This window comes from Ciconia boyciana, chromosome 17 (assembly GCF_034638445.1).
Source record: "Ciconia boyciana chromosome 17, ASM3463844v1, whole genome shotgun sequence".
NCBI lineage: Eukaryota > Metazoa > Chordata > Aves > Ciconiiformes > Ciconiidae > Ciconia > Ciconia boyciana.
This window is the reverse complement of record NC_132950.1, coordinates 4473114-4485257: the sequence shown is the minus strand read 5'-3', so window position 1 is coordinate 4485257 and position 12144 is coordinate 4473114. Positions and strand designations below refer to the sequence as shown.

General features: G+C 43.7%; 1 protein-coding gene across 14 annotated transcripts in view; it reads right to left on the bottom strand.

Moving 5' to 3' along the window:
* The window catches only part of COL26A1 (collagen type XXVI alpha 1 chain), a 200071-nt gene that overhangs the window by 170404 nt on the left and 17523 nt on the right, over nt 1-12144 (bottom strand). The gene's annotated exons all lie outside the window — the stretch shown is intronic.

Genomic DNA, 12144 nt, shown 5'->3' with positions numbered 1-12144 from the left:
TTAACATCAAGTCCAACCCTTAACCTAGCACTGCCAAGTCCACCACTAAACCATATCCCTAAGCATCTACATCTACACGTCTCTTAAATACCTCCAGGGATGGTGACTCAACTACTTCCCTGGGCAACCTGTCCCAATGCTTGACAACCCTTTTGGTCAAGAAATTTTTCCTAATATCCAATCTAAACCTTCCCTAGCGCAACTTGAGGCCATTTCCTCTCATCCGATTGCTTGTTACTTGGGAGAAGAGACCAACACCCACCTCTCTACAGCCTCCTTTCAGGTAGTTGTAGAGAGCGATGAGGTCTCCCCTCAGCCTCCTTTTCTCCAGGCTAAACAACCCCAGTTCCCTCAGCTGCTCCCCATCAGCCTTGTGCTCCAGACCCTTCCCCAGCTTCGTTGCCCTTCTCTGGACACGCTCCAGCCCCTCAATGTCTCTCTTGTAGTGAGGGGCCCAACACTGAACACAGGATTCGAGGTGCGGCCTCACCGGTGCCGAGTACAGGGGGACGATCACTGCCTTAGTCCTGCTGCCCACACTATTTGTGATACAAGCCAGGATGCTGTTGGCCTTCTTGGCCACCTGGGCACACGACTAGCTCATATTCAGCTGGCTGTTGACCAATACCCCCAGGTCCTTTTCCACCGAGCAGCTTTCCAGCCACTCTTCCCCAAGCCCGTAGCATTGCCTGGGGTTGTTGTGACCCAAGTGCAGGACCCAGCGCTGAGCCTTGTTGCACTTCATACAATTGGCCCCAGCCCATCAATCCAGCCTGTCCAGGTCCCTCTGCAGAGCCTTCCTACCCTCAAGCACACCAACAGTCCCACGCAACTTGGTGTCATCTGCAAACTTACTGAGAGTGCACTCGATCCCCTCGTCCAGATTATTGATAAAGATATCAAACAGAACTGGCCCCAATACTGAGCCCTGGGGAACACCGCTTGTGACCAGCCACCAACTGGATTTAACTCCATTCACCACAACTCCTTGGCCCCAGCCATCCAGCCAGTTTTTTTTTTTTTTTTTACATGAGAGTTTTCCTTTACCATTTCCAGTGCAGCTTTTTTACGTGCCCTGTCTCAGCAAAAGATGATGCCAAATACAGCCACCCTGCAAGCAAAGACAGCAGCTGCCATCACAACAGCACTCACTTGACCCATTTATAAGCAAGTATATAGGGATGCCATACACCAGCCAAGTCACTGAACACCAGCATTCACTGTACACATCAGTGCTGAATGTCAAATTAAATGGCTGTGACAGACTCATGTCATGTACTTCCTGCAGCAGAAAAAAACTGGTAGCAGTCTCAGTTGAAGCCACTCTCACATACACAAATCAAAAAGGTTGGTTGAACCTCACAGCATGGAGCACGGAGTGACGGAACAACCACCATTGAACTGTTTTCCCTTGCTGTTGATATGACCATGGGAACAGCCTATTCACTTATTCAATTATTACTGGCTTGTGGCTCAGATATTGCCATGTGGGGAACATGCAGTTCCAGTCAAATGCTTGTATGGGTTTGGTGTTGGTTTTTGTGGGGGGTTTTCTTGGTTGGTTGGTTTTTAAAAAAAAAAACAACACACAACCACACACATCAGAGCTCATGGAGGTGCCCTGCAAAGTGAGCCTTGCCTCCATAGGCCACAGAGATGCTCAGATACAAATCAATAACCCAGACGTGGGTAGCACAAGGCAACACTCAGGCTCAGCCAGGACACCAGCTGAAGTGTCTGATACAAACCAATCTGGTTTCTGGTTGCATTCAGCTCAAGAGATGAATTGTGATGATTCCTATCATTTCCACATTCCCACTTCTCCCCTCTCTTCCCACCCAGTGCAGACAGATACAGCTTCATCCTTACCTTCCCACAGGTTACGCAGCAACCCCTCCAAAAGGTACCTGGGAGCTGAAAGTTTACTTTCAGCAAAATTCTATAGTCATTTGTACAAGCTGCTTTGAAAACCTTCTAGTTCAGAAGCCAATAACCACTTGGCAGGGCCTGACAGACATAATTAGAGAGCCTGATTGCTTCAAAGGACATTACCCAAGAAAATGAATATGTTGCTGTGGTCCTTGCAATAAATTTCCAATGGGTTTGGTTGCAGAGGTCTTGAAAGGGTTTTAGCAGACTTGTAATTACACTGTCAGGACTCAAGTATTTTTCTGGTGCTTGGCAAAATGGGATCCTATTATTTCTGCTTGCAATGCACACTCATTCAAAGCTTATCCACAGGCCTACAGCCTAAGAATTCCTACAGCTTTGTAATCCAAAATTTTTGTATCATTTGTGATATACATTAGTGACTTCCAGTAACAGCGGCCCAAGAGACAGCATTTTACTATGCGATAGTTTAAACCATTTGGCTCAGTGCTGTATCCTGAAACACACTGCAGGGAGACTATATATTTTGCTGCAGGTTACGCTGATTTACAGCAGCATTAAGCCAAGTGCTGTAACATCCTACAGAGCCAATTTGCCTTTTTGCTCTCTGCTATACTTCAGATGCTGCATAGGAACAGAGAAAGTTTGCAGCATCACAGCCCAGACCTGCCTTTGCTCAGAGGCTGGTACTGTTTGGTAGCACCAGTTGTTGCAGGTGTTTTTGCACTAACCCCATCCAGTCAGTGCTGTTTCTATAGGTATGTTACACGTTCAGCCTCCCACAAGCCTTTCACTGCAGTTGGGGAAAGGAAAGCACCTTAGCCTGTGCCATCACCCAATCCTCTACTGCTGTTCAATCCAGCCTGCCCTGCTCAGCAACTCTCTCCCACTTCTCAGCTTGCCCTCCAAACTAAATCCTTCTCTGCAAAGATCAGGCAAAGACTAACTCCCAGAGACTACTTCCAGTCATCCAGGCTCAGAGAGGTGCAGTAAACAGGGAGCACAACGACCTCTATTCTGTAAGAGTGGAAGTTTATACAAGTATTATCATTCATAGATTTATTATAAACTTATGCATATATTCATATACAATTCTTTGGATTTTGCAGCTTTCCCTCTAAGATCTAACCACACCCTCATGAAATACTCCCCAGAGCCTTCACTTACATGAAGGGAAGTATTACTATTCCCATTTTATTTAAGAGAAAGAAAAGAGAGAGAGGGAACTTGCAAGTCTCAGTTCCCAGACTTTGTGCTGCTCTATAGAATATGCACTGCGCATTTAAGGGAATGGTCTTTTTCTTGGGAAAGCGGGTGGAAAACAAAGCCTTATGAATCAGCCAGCTGATAATTAAAAGCAACTAAATCCAGATCACTTTAAGCTGCACATGAGATTCTGAACTCCTCAGATGCTGAATTCCTCTGCCGACGAGAAAGGCCAGGGTCACTTGCCCAGCTGGTCACTATTGTTCTGTCCAATAAAGTTTGGCAGGAATGCATGTTTAACAAAATACAGAGATTAGGCATAGCAAAGAATGCAGCTCCCCCCTCAGTGTTTAGGTTAGTAGGGTTTGCCATGTTGAAATACTGAAGCTTAAGCATATCAGATTTTCTCTGTCCTGTACTGCTAGTGCCAGTGACAGACACAAGCTGACAGCTCAGTTCTCAGGATCGCTGCCATTTTAGCTTTAAGTTCATTAAAAGCAGCATAAAAAGTTCACCTCAAAGCTGCAATGACCATTAATTAAATCAGTGTTTTCTTGGGGATGTAGAGTACCAAAGGAGAACAGCTTTCTGTACCTCCCATGCTCCAGAGACTCTTGAAGGGCAATTTAAGCCAAGCCAGAGACTCAAGGAACCAGATTTCAAGAACCTTGCAACAGGGTAGCTTATCTTCAAATGTCTTAGGATAGCCTAGATTTCCAAAAGGAAAGCTAGCATCCAGCGACTAAACACAGCATCAAAATGGCAATGATCTTCCTAACATCTGACTTAGGTCCTGACAGTTCAGAACCAGGATCTTTAGCTCAATTTACAGCAAGGCACACAAAACTAGAGTCAGATGCAAGAACAAGTCATACAGATGATCTTACAGAGATCTTCAGAGGTCTTGCAGGAACACGGCTTCTACCAAGTCAGATGCCATGCACAAAGCAGCTCTGATACCTCACTGGGCCAAGAATTTCTCAGCTCAAAAAAGAATGATATTAAATGGACAGGTATTTGAGACTCGTAAGTGGATCTGCAAAGGATATAGTCCTTAAAGAACTACATGTAAGAAGGTTGTAAATAGCCTGGTTACACCTCAGAGTTAATGACTTATATTTAGAGATACCAAGGATTCATAAGTTCCCCTGCAGGGGGTATGGTAGCTCGCACTGTGTGAAGTGCGGTTTATAGGTAGGAAGCATTTAAGATCCTGTTACCATGGCAGTCTCTCCTCTCTCTTTCTCCTTTCACAAAAAGCTGAAAAATAACTTTCTGTCAGAGCCACACAGTAAATCTGGAACAGGTACAGCTGAGATACGGAGCTGCCAACAGCCAGATCTAGGTGTTTTCTTCTAGGAGAGCCTTTTTTAGTCATCCTAGCACAGCAACAGAAACCTTATTTTAGCTGGTATCACTTTCACTGCCACCTGAAAATGCAAACAACTCAAAGTTTGCACAAGATACAGTGATGAGACAAGCAGCCAGACAGCCCACGTTGAGTAGGGTGGCAGAAACCAGACCTGTTCTGGGGAAGCAGAAGAGGGAATCGGGCAAGAAGAATGCCAGGAAGCCACACAACCTGAGGCAGGAGGAAGAGAAGTGGCATCAGATGAAGGGGGGGGGGGGGGCAAGTCTTTTTCTTTAGGGAAAACACAAGCAGAGTCTCCCTTGGGTTGGAGCATTAAATTCATGTCAACCCCCCTTCACACACAGGCACACTGGAGAGCTGTTGGTAGAGCTGTCACCCATTGCTGCCTCAAATGATTTGAAAAAGCTCCTTGTGCTCTGCTATGTTTACAGCAATAATGAGAGCCTGGAGGAAGGGGTTAGAAACATCTGAGTTTAATAAGGGCTAAGCAGCACACAGCAAAAAAGAAATGTCTGCCCTTCCGTTCAGGGCTACCACACCCCACCAAGCACCACAGCACCAGGCCAATGGGAGACCCAGCACAGAGACGTTATGTCATCCGAACAGCCGCAGCAGCCCATCTGCCCCAAGCCTTTTCGCGATGAGAAGCAGCATTTCAAACCAAGCTGAGAGCTCCCAGCACCACACTTTTGAACGGCTAAATAAGCAAAGTCCTGTGGGGAAAAAGCAGATGTTGATTGACCCCAGGCACAGAACAAGCCAAGGACAGATGAGAAGTTTTTGTGCAGTGCCTTAACCGAGCAACTCCATCTCACAAGGTCATCACAACAGGGCAAAAGGAATATTTAGCTCATTTAGCACCTATGCTGCTGCCTTTTCTTAGTCCTAAACAGCTCTAACATCCAACACACACAGGGTAAGGAGCATCCTATTCCAGTTTCTCACACAGAAGACCAGTAACCTTAGTACTCAGGTCCTGCAATCACATTTGCTGCACCCACTTCTGCAGGGTCTACCCTCAAAACTGTCCTCACGTGAAAGAGGTATCTTTCATAAAACACCTTTGCCTAGACTGCCTTTATGAGGCACTCTCTTCCCACCACACATACTTGGTCTTCTGATTCCATTGAGGAGTAGAAAGCAGGAATCAAGAGTCTTGTCCATCTACAAAGCCAAAACCAACTCCCCTCCAGAGCGCGCATACACAAAAAAAAAAGGGGGGGGAGGGGGGACACCCAGAAGAAATAGGACCGAACCTGTTCTTTGCAGACTCAGTACAACTTGGTTACACCACCATGTGCAGGAGGATATTCCCCTGCATCATGATTTCATTGCACTGGCATTTCTGAGATGCTCTGAGCAAACACATGCCTATATCTAGTGCAAATACTGCAAAGAATACCACTTCCACCTAGTTCCTAGGGGCAGAAAAAGCTGGAACTGATTAAAAAGACATCTGCCTACATAACCTGATGTCAAGATTGGGCATGAATAGATGCATTTCTATGTAGTGGTACCTCACATTAGCTTTAAAGTTTTGACAGATGGTTTGTTTGCTCAGCACAGAGGAAGGTGGCTGGATAACGACAGCCTTATTCAGCTCTCACAGGACAGACAGGAGACATGCAGCAGACCACAGAGAAGTAAAGGGAAGAGTCCTACATAAGAGAAGCTCACAGATACCTTCTCTTCTCAGCTTCAAAGAGGTTTCAAAATCAACTACTAAGATTTTAAGTGGCAGATTCTCTTTTCCAGCTAAACCACATAGATATGGAAGAGGAGACGGGTCTGTCCCAAATATGAAACGTTATGAAGCTGCCTTCAGCTTTTGTCTCAGTAACATCCATTGTGTGGGCCTCTGAGTGAAAGCCATTTCTAAACAGACAGGAGAGGTTTTTTTTCTTTGCCAGAGTTATGATTTCCCTGCTTTGGAAGCTGAAAAGAAGTCTCAAACCTGAAATATCTTCCTATTTGTTGGTCCTCTCAGAAAGATTCAACTATTTTCAAATAGCCAGGTTTACACATTACAGGCAACACTTTCACCCAAGCACACTCTTTACTTACAAATCTGTTCATTTCCAAGAGGAGGAAAACATTAAACTTGTCAAAAACAGCCAAAACATCTAAACCATGTTATTCCACTCAATAAATTACAAGTCAACAAATAATTGTTTCTTCCTAAAAAGGAGATAAGGAACAAAAACAATAAGGAACAGAATCACAGTTCCCACCCTTGTTCCTTTCTGTAGTAGTATTAAGGACACTGATTCAGATCAGTGCCACATTGTGCATAAATACACTAAGCAGGAGCTTTATTATTATATTATTCAACTATATAAAAAGTTGAAAAACTGCAGGACAGTAACCCAATTAGTAGCATTACACTTTTTTTAACTTCTGCAGCTATGGTCCTTAATAGAGTCTTTGTGATATCTAAGTTGGCACAGGCTACCTTTATGCTCAAAGCCTCAAAATAAACATTATGCCTCAGTGAAAGTAAATTTAAACACTGTCTACATCTCTCTAATTAAAAGTCAGTTGAGAGCTTTGAGCATATTGCAGAAATGAGGTCGGATGAATTTTAGTATTACCCTACAGGAGATGTAGTCTATGCTGAACAAAACAATAATGTTTCCAGACATGCTAGAGGTCTAATGCGGGAAAAAGCATGAGTAGCTGGTCCATTATTCTAATCCAGCAGACCTAAAGCACGCTATGCTTTTAGTCTTTCATCGTTACCTCAAAGTCATTCTTCATTTTTCCCCCCTTTATCAAGACATAGCCCAATAAAACAAAGAAGTGAGTAAATATTCTATGATCCAAGTGTCACAGAACCACTCTCCCCAAGTAAAGCTGTGAAGTTTCTAACCTGACGTGTTTCGACTAGGATTTTAGCGCACTAACAAGCTCAGCTTTGAGAAAATGAACAAATAAGGGTTATTGAAAGAGACACATTTGTTAATTTATCCAAGGGGAGCACAAGTTCACTGCCACCCATTGCTTTGCCTCCCCACTCCCTTTTTCTTCCTAGAGCTGGTAAATGAAACCTACATGAGAGGAAATGATTCACACAAGCAGCTGGAAAGGCAAGACAGTAGGAGATTTCCTAAACGAATACAATTTACTGCAGTAACTACAGTCACGTCTGGTATTTCAAAGCCATTCCAGTGTTGCTAGGTCCTTACACTACCATTGGTTTCACTGTTAATTGCATTGCAAAGTTACAGCACTGAACCCCAAAAGTCAGATGAAGATCATACAGCTGCAGAGTCCAGGAAACAAACACTGGATAGTTCAAGGGTTTGGTGATGAGCTTAAGACCTTCTGACCTCTTGGGTACCTGGGTAGGGCACTTCAAAGGGGAATTAGTGCAGAGGACTCAGCGTGACACAAATCCCAGTTTGTTTGCTTGACATCCTCACACAGTCCATGGCAAACCATAGAAGACCAGAGACCTCAGGCAGTGAACAGACTATTAGGTGATGGAGCAAATGACTCAGAAAGCAAGATCCTGTCAGTAAAAAGAACCACATTACTGCAATATGTATAGTTTTATATTCCACACCCACTTAAGAGCCACAAGAGGTTCAGAATTCGGGGCTGAAATCAGGTTCAAATCATCTTTCTCTGGTAAAGAGAGAATTAACAGACAACCATCAGGAAAACTCCAAATACATGTTCTGAAAGCACTCTGACAGACTGCATAAATCAGGATACTGATTTATAGATCACCTTTTAATATTAAGAACAGGCTTCTATCACATAAAGAGACCCACACTTATTAAAAGTACTAAAACCTCACCTAAAAGGCTGGAGGTTGTTACATTACAGTGCAGTTGTGCACAGTCCTTCAAATGGGGCTGGGAGGAGCAATTCCATCCTAGCAAGCGTGTAGCTGTAGGACCAGGCACAATGCAGGCAGCTATTTTGAAAAGAACAGACTGTACCTATAACAGGTCCACCCAGACATCTTGATCTTGAAAGCCAGCCATTCAAGTGACCTATTAGGAGACAGCTAGCCTCAAGGAATAATTAACAACATATTTCAAGCATCACCTAAACTTCTGAAAGCATCAACTCTTCAGGTTTTTTGGAGGGGGGGAAGCCAGACAAGCTATAGTACAGGAAAGCTGACAGTTTAAACATTCTTCCCACATCAAAGCAGCACACAGAGCATGTTTAATTGTTCCACTGAATCCATGGCAAAGTGATTTTGCCCTCTGACACAGCGTAAACCATTGGTAGAGGCACAACTGGAACCCAGGTCTTGCTCTCCTGGGCTGTGCTCTGAGGCACATACGTGGCAACAAGAAATGGATGAAGCCACCTGGCCTTCCATGTCAAAACCTCTGCCTCTAGCAATCAAGAGTTGCACTTATAGATTTCAGTTGACTGATATTACTTTCCTCTCCTTATCCATCCTCAAGAAACATCACTGCAGTAGCAAGCACTAGGAATTACTACGTGACCAAAATAAGTACTGATTTGTAGTTACTGGTATAGTCCAGACAACAGGACACCAAGTAGGTGTTCTTATTTGTAACATCGTGGTTCTAATGTTCATTCACAGGAAGAAACTTTCAGGCTGAGGTGTAAGTGTTTTGAAGATCTATCTACCACAGTTGGACTTTGCTGACTTTTATGATGCTACTGTAAAGATAGTCACAAGGAAGAGTTACTATCCTACATTACTTTCTGGTTCATGTTCGGCAGTTTTCTTTCAGCTACCTCCACCTCACATCCAAAGAGGTTTCCAGTCTAAGCGCTGCATCTAGTCTCAGAAGTTTCTAACTCCCACACTTGAGTTCACAAGGACTTGATGCATGACTAATTTGAAACTACAGGAAAATAGGATGAGAAGTTAAGCTGGGAGAACACCAATTCCAAAGAGAACTAACACAGATTAAGGCGTTCTTTGAGAACCAAGCTACTTCCAGCACAGGAATAAGCTTCCCTTAACTCTGTTAGCAAAGCTTCTCATGTCCAAGGCTGGAGGACAACAGTTTCAGCTTGGCAGACACCCCCTCCATTCTTATGCTTTGGGTAAGACCCAGTTCCCATTCTCATTGCCTTAACACAGTAGCAAGTTAGAAATGCATGTGCTGAATGTGAATTTCAAACAAAATAGTGAGGCTGCTACAATCTATAGAATGCCAACAAACACTGCTGCTGGATTTCAGTCATTATTACTTGCACATCCCCTTCAGAAGTTCAAAGCAATTCAAGCAGATGCAAAGATAGATTGCAATTGTCTTTGGTCTAATAAACAAGGTCTGTCAACTGAAGCCAACCAGAAGCTAGAATCTTCATTTTAAAAAAAGGAAACAAAGCAAGCAACATTCCACCAGAACAAGTATTCCACAATTTCATTTTGAAGGATGTGAATAATTTTTTTCCCTTCCAAATTTCTCTCCACCATCCCCCCTCAAGCTTTTTACACTGCCCAGGGCCTTAGTTTTCTGGCAGAACAAATGTTCAGCAGTCCTCAGAGCCTCAGAAGCCCATTTCCAAGCCAACCTGCAACCTAGATACCAAGGACTATATCAGCTATTGAGTTTTGAATGGTTTTCTAGGTGGAAGACAAAAGATTCCAGCAACTTTTTTTTTTTTCCCCTTGGAGAAATACAACTTTTATGACAAGCTAATTTAAAAAAAATTGATAGCAGATTCCCAAACAGCTCAATCATGTCTTCGTTTGCTGATCAAGGACAGAAAGAGACAACTGCAGGAACATGGTGTGTCTTGTATCAAGGAAACATGTCAGCTGTAGAACATCGCATCAGTATGTGCTGCAACATACCAAAACCTGGAGCTGCAGCAGTAACTTTCAAGCCTCTGGCCTGCTTATACTTGGCTGATGGTACCCCAGAAAAGTGCCAGAGGTCACTGGGCAAAGCACTCACTGGGAAGGCTGCAGAAGAGAAAGTGAGACTGGCCATGTAGTATCATTAATAGTAATCACCTACCCTCTATCTTGTGTCCTCCGCAGCCTCTTCAGGGCAGAGGCCAGCAAGCTGGATGGAGCTGCTATTGCTTCACATAATTCAGATGCTACTAAGATTCCCTGTTTAGATGGCAAAAGGGACACTGAACAACATAAACAACAGTTTATACCAGTCTGATTCAGTCCGCTGAAAAAAGGCTTCACACCCACATAGATCAATTTCAGACTTTAGAGCAAAAAGCCTCATTCTTATCCAGCACCATATTAAATCCAGAAAAGCACAGCTATCCCAACCTGAAGCTGCACCCTGCAGGAGGCTCCCCCCAAAGGTCCAACATTGTGGCTGGGTAAAGTTTTCCCACACAGATTTTCCCATCAGAAAGTGAAGCTGTTAGACATTTGCCAACAACAAAACTCCACCACTCAAGAGGAAATCAAAACATACAAAGATTGCTTCAACGTGTGATATTTGACTAAGCACTTGAATTTTTATTTCAAAACATCCACCAGTGATTTTTCCCTCCCTTCAATTTTTTATTTCCCCCTCTGCTTTAAACTAGAATGGGAGATTCTCACATGGCAAAATTTCATTGGACAAAAAAAACCTACCAGCTTTCCCAACATCATTGTTTAAATCAGCTTTAGATGGTTTTATACAACACTTTATAGACTTGGAGAGGGATGCAGTCCCCTGACAAAGCATCAGCTATCCAAACAACTGAGGCATGGGAAAATTGTGCAAGAGTGTGAATTCGGGAAGGTCTTTGGTGAGCAGAGATACAGTCCACACTCATGTAAGCGTGGTAGCTCTGAACAAAGATCTGCAGGCTAATAGATATGTAAGACAAATGACATGTGGTTCTCATTGCAGCTCATGCTTTGGGAAGGGGGTACCTTGGAACAGATCCAGCTGGGATAGGTTTATCCCATTACTCTCCTATAATTTTCTGCCATTTCAAACCCTTTGACAGTTACTGTAGTTTAACATCACACCCCCTACAGACTGAGGCCTGTTTGACAGGCCAGCAAACAAAACCACCCCCACTTGGAGATGAAATATGCACCATATGCGAGAACCGTGCAAGGCACAAGGCTAGCGCCCACTCTCGTACTTCTGTGACACACTGATGTAAATCTGCTGTGTAGATGCCTTACCCCAATTCCTAGCCCAAATAAGTGCCGCTAACGTAAGCCCTCCTCCACAGCAGTGTAACTCATGCATACTAGGTATTAGCAAGGAGAGGAAGAAAAGAGGTAAAGACAGGATGGATGAGCCCCGAATATTAAATTCCCAAGTCCCCATTTAAGGGAATCGCAGGAAAAAAAAAAAAAACCCACTGAAATTCAAGAACAACTGGAATCAGGTTAAGCCACTCTCTTGCTTTATACAGTGCGGCTCATTCATCTGAACAGCTGTTTCACCTCTAGAGAAGTACCCAGAGAAAACAGAGGGGAGGGGGAGAAGCCTAAATTGTTTGCTCTACTGAAGCAGGAAGATACAGTAAATCAAAACTGATTTACATTAAGTTTATAAGAAATTGGTTTGGGGTGGAGGGAGACAAGAAGAGTGGGAGGTTTGCTTTTAAACAGCTATTTGAAAGCTGCAGCTCTTGAATACAGATCTGTAATTAAGTTCTTTCCTTTGTTGAGCTGAACAAGTTTTTCCTCGCAGCCGAGGGCTATAACAGTTCCCTCTGCCGGCATCACCAGTGTCCCGGTTCAGGAGGTTTTA